This window comes from Arachis hypogaea, chromosome 12, assembly GCF_003086295.3.
Source record: "Arachis hypogaea cultivar Tifrunner chromosome 12, arahy.Tifrunner.gnm2.J5K5, whole genome shotgun sequence".
Lineage (NCBI taxonomy): Eukaryota > Viridiplantae > Streptophyta > Magnoliopsida > Fabales > Fabaceae > Arachis > Arachis hypogaea.
The window spans coordinates 57,002,478-57,008,043 of record NC_092047.1 but is presented as its reverse complement, the minus strand read 5'-3'; positions in this window follow the sequence as shown (position 1 = coordinate 57,008,043).

Here is a 5,566-nt window from a genome sequence, read left to right as displayed (position 1 = left end):
CGTGAATCAACCGAATCAGTAGAACGGGAGCTGGTTTCTTCCTCAAGTTCACTTTCAGATCCGCCCTCAGAGCAGTCTAACCGATGCTGAGCTCGCCTTATTCGTGAAATAGTTCTTTCAATTTCAGGATTGAATATTAGCAAGCGCGAATCAGGAAGTGAACGCGTTATTTGACGAAAGAAACATGCAGCTCATAGTAGCAAAATAAAATAAAATGGAAATAAATAAATTCTAATTAATAACTTTAGCACTCTATTGCAACTCCCTGGCAACGGCGCCAAAAATTGATGCGGGCAGAAATTGGCGAATTAAAAATTATTAAAATATATACGTTGCAAGTACAGTTCTTAACTCGCCAGAAATCCACCGCTCAATTTAGAAAGATGTCACAGAAAATTGAAATTTAAAATACTGGGAGTATGAATCCCAGGTCGTCTCCCAATGAGTTGCAGAAACGGGTGCTATTTTATTAATCAGAGGTTTTCAAAAAGGTTTGAGTTGAGTAAGCAGGAAATTAAATTGATGAATTTGAATAATGCAAGTAAGAGCCTTGACTGGGAATTGATTAGTTGGAATCCCTATTATTGTTGGAATGCTCTCAGGATTAATTGACAATTGAAGGTTTTCCTGTTTAGTTATCCTTCACTAGGTGAAGGAAAGTCAAACAAGTTGGAATGCTACGTCCGTTCACGAGTTGCAATCCACTTAGTTAAAAGGGATTGGTGTTAGTGATTAGGAGGCAATCCAACCATAAACCCAATTACAATTTTTCTTTCAAGCCTTCTAACTCAAGGGTTCCTTTCAATCAATTCCCCATCAAGTTAGGGAACTACTCGCTCATTGTGAATGTAAAACTCATAACATATGAAAGAGAATTAGAGAAAGACATTGTAAATAAAAATCAAAATAATAACTTAAAAATAAAATCAGTCCTTGTATTAAATAAGCCTGAAAAGTATTCAAATGGTAATATTAAACAAAGCAAAGAACATGGAAGAGTAAGACCAAGTAAAGAAACGAACTAGAATGACGAAGTCTTGATGAGGTAATAACTCTTCTCAATATCCCAATGCCAAAAAGTAAAATAACAATCCTAAAAACTATGAATGTGTAGAAAGAAAACCTAGAGGAGGAGTAAAACTAGATCTAAAAACTAAAACTGTGTAGAATGAATGTTGTCTTTGGTTTCTGCATGTTCTCTGGCTCTAGTCTGCTGTTCTGGGCCGAAAACTGGGGTCAAAATAGGGCCCGAAATCGCCCCCAACGAATCTGCAAATTATGCAGATCGCACACGTCACGCGATCGCGTCGCTCATGCGGACGCGTCATTCGCGTTTCTGCTTTGCCACGCGGAAGCGTCGTCCATGCAGCCGCGTCACTCTTGCTGTTCCATCCGCGTGGTCGCGTGAGCCATGCGACCGCGTCACTGCGATTTCTCCTCTTTCGCGCGGTCGCGTGAGCCATGCGACCGCGTCACTTCTCGCTGGTTACCTCCTCAATTTCTTGTATTCCTTCCATTCTTGCTAGCTTCCTTTCCAATCTCCAACTCATTCATGCTCTATAAATCCTGAAACACTTAACACACAGATCACGGCATCGAATGGAATAAAGGAGAATTAAAAATACATAATTAAAAGTCTCTAGGAAGCAGTTTTCAAACATGTAATAATTTCAGGAAGGAAATATAAATGCATGCTAGTTTAATGAATAAGTGGGTAAGGATCATGATAAAACCACACAATTAAACACAATATAAACCATAAATTAGTGGTTTATCAACCACATGTACTGGACTGACCCATTCGCTATCTGAGATGGGGTAAATGATATCTGCTTCAAGTAGCTTGGTCACTTCTTTCTTGACAACTTCTAAGATGGTGGGATTCAGTCTTCTCTGAGGTTGACGGATGGGTTTTTCTCCCTCTTCTAGGAATATTCTATGCTCACAAACCTGAGGGTTGATACCTACTATATCCGCCAGGCTCCATCCAATTGCTTTCTTGTGTTTCCTCAGCACACTGAGTAGCTGTTCTTCTTGTTGGGAAGTGAGTTTCCTTACAATGATAACTGGAAACTTCTACTTGTCCTCAAGGTAAGCATACTTGAGATGTGGAGGGAGGGGCTTTAATTTCAATTTCTGCTCATGGCCAGGCTCTGGATCATTCGGAGCTGGTGATAATGGCAAAGTGCCCTCATTGTCCTCTGAAAGTGTCCCTACACTTGGACCTTGCCCTGTGTACTTCTCTTCTAATTCCTCCTAGTAAACTTCAGCCACGGTTTCATCTACGATGTCACACTGGGAGATAGAATGATCATTCAGAGGGTGCTCCATAGCTCCATTTAAACTGAATTTCACTATTCTGCCATCTATTTCAAAAGAATAAGTTCTGGAAAATGCGTCCAGCTTGAACTTTGAAGTCTTCAGGAATGGTCTTCCAAGCAGGATTGATGATGGCCTTCTTGAGTCATTAGGGGGCATCTCCAGGATATAGAAGTCAATAGGAAATGTGAGCCCCTTAATGCTCACTAATACATCTTCAGCAATTCCAACCACTGTAATAATGCTTTTATCTGCTAACACAAAACGAGCTGCCGACCTTTTTAAGGGAGGGAGCCTCAAAGTATCATATATAGACAAAGGCATTATACTAACACATGCTCCTAAATCACACATGCAGTCAGAAAATATCACACCTCCAATAGTATAGTTAACCATACATGGACCTGGATTACTACACTTTTCAGGTATTCTTCCCATTAAAGCAGATATAGAACTACCTAAAGGAATAGTTTCTAATTCATTAATTTTGTCTTTATGTATACATAGATCTTTTAGAAACTTTGCGTATTTAGGTACATGCTGAATAACATAAAAAAAGGGAACAGTTACCTCAACCTTTTTGAATATTTCTACCATTTTAGGATCAAGTTCCATCTGCTTCCTGAGCTTCCTTGCAATTTGTGGAAATGGAATAGGAAGGGTGTTTACTGTAGCGTCTGTATCCGTTGGTGCTTCCTTCTGTGGTTGAGCTTCTTCTTCTTCAACCATGTCTTGTATGTCCTCTTCCTCTTCAGCATCCTCTACTTTCACCACCTCTTCAGCTGAGGCGTGTTCTGATGGGATTGGCTCCTCCTGATTCCTCTATTGTAGTGTGGTTCCGGACCTTAGGGTGATGGCATTGATGCCACTTTTTGGATTGGGTAAGGGTTGAGAAGGAATTCCACTAGAGCTTGCATGTTGAGTGTTTGAAGTATTGGATGATCCCAGCTGAGAGATGAGAGCTTGTATAGTGGATGCTAGGCCATTAAGGGAACTTTCCATGTTCCTTTGTCCTTGCGCAATGGATTGAAGCGCCTCGTCACTCGGAGAGGAATTAGATTGAGTTATCTGCGGAACTTGTTGTTTGTTGTGTTGTGCTCTTTGGGATTGCCTCAGGTGAGGTGCTTTGTAAGGCTGGTTCTGGTTCTGCTGCCTGTTGTTGTTATTATTCCACCTCTGATTTCCTTGATTGTCTCTGCCTCCTCTATTATTGTTGTCCCTCCAACTCTGGTTAGAATTATCTCTCCAACCTTGGTTGGAATTGTCCTGCCATCCATGGTTGTAGCTGCCACCTTGATTGTATCCTTGGTTGGGGCGGTCATAGAAGTTATGAGTGGCTGCCACAGTGTTATCTTCCTGCTGGAGCTGCGGACATTCATCAGTATAATGGCTATAATCAACACAGATCCCGCACACTCTCTGTGGGACTAACTGTTGGCTTTGCTGCGCTTGTTGTTGATTCAACTGCATCTGCTTCAGTAAGTTGGTCATTTCACATATACTCTGAGTTAGAGCAGTAGTCTCCTTGCTAGAAGATACCTCTGCAACAGCTTTTGACCGGCTTTGTTTCTGCCTGTGATTCCAAGTAGATTCAGCTAAGTCGCTGATCAATTGCCATGCCTCATCAGTGGTCTTATACGTTTTCATCGACCCATTGCTAGTACTTTCCAATGTGGTCTTATCTTGAGGCCTCATGCCCTGTGTGACGTAGCCGAGCAACACTATCTTGTCAATCATATGGTGGGGGCATGCTTCCAGAAGATTGTTGAAGCGCTCCCAGTATTCGTAGAGAGTCTCGGACTCGTCCTGAACAATCATGGAAATGTCTTTCCTCAGTTTGTCAGTAACTTCAGCTGGAAAGAATTTTTCCAAAAATTCTCTTCTAAGCGTATCCCAGTCAGAAACGATTGCTGCGGGTTGAGTGTAGTACCACTCTCTTGCCTTTCCCTCAAGAGAGAATGGGAAGGCTTTTAACAGAATAGAAGTTTCATCTGCACCATCACGCCTGACAGTAGAACAGGCTGCTTGGAAATCCCTAAGGTACTTGATAGGCTCTTGAGCATGTAAGCCATGAAACTTAGGCATCAAGTTGAGTAGTACAGTCTTTATTTCAAAATCTGTAGCCACTGTTGGGTGATGCGCTTGAAACGGTTGCATTGTAAAATCAGGGGCTCCAGCCTCCTGGATAGTAACTCTCCTAGGTGCTGCCATGTCACCTGCACGTAAATCGACCGAATCAGTAGAATGGGAGCTTGTTTCTCCCTTACGTGACGTTTTAGATTCGCCCTTGGAGAAGACTAACCGACGCCGAGCTTGCCTTATACGTGAAATAGTTTTTTCAATCTCAGGATCAAATACTGGCAAGCTTGGATCAGGAAATGAACGTGTCATTTAACAAAAGAAACATGCAGCTCATAGTAGCAAAATAAAATAAAATGCAAATAAATAAATTCCAATCAATAACTTAGCACTCTATTGCAACTCCCCGGCAACGGCGCCAAAAATTGACGTGGCAGAAATCCGCTTATCAATTGAGAAGGGTTGTCACAAAATTAGAATTAAAATACTGGGAGTATGAATCCCAAGTCGTCTCCCAACGAGTTGCAGAAAGATGTGCTATTTTATTAATCAGATATTTTCTAAAATGGTTTGAGTTGATAAACAGGAAATTAAATCAGAGAATTTATGTTATTTAAATAAAAAAAACTTTGACCGGGAGTAGATTAGTTGGAAGGCCTATCCTTGTTGGAGTTTTCCCAAGATCAATTGATAATTGAAGGTTGTCTGCTCAGTTATCCCTTACCAGATAAAGGAAAGTTAAGCAAGTTGGAAGTCAGTTTCTACTCACAAGTTCTAATCCTCTCCCTTAGGAAGGACTAGTGTCAGTGATTAGATGGCGACCCAACGCTAAACCCAATTATAATTTTACTCTTGGGCATTCAAGGTCCTCCTTTCAACCAACTCCCAATCAAGTTATGGAACTACTCGCTCATTATGAATGTAAAATTCACAAAATAAGAAAGGGAAATAAAGAAAGACATGATAAATAATAATCAAAAGGATCAATTAAAATAAAAATAGTTCATGTATTAATAAATTTTAAAAATAATCCAATAGTAATGCTGAAGAAATTAAGGATATGAAAGAGTAAGTGACAAATAAGGAAACAAACTAGAATGACGAAGTCTTGATGGAGGTAATAACTCTTCTCAATATCCCAATCCAAAAAGCAATAAAATCAAATTCC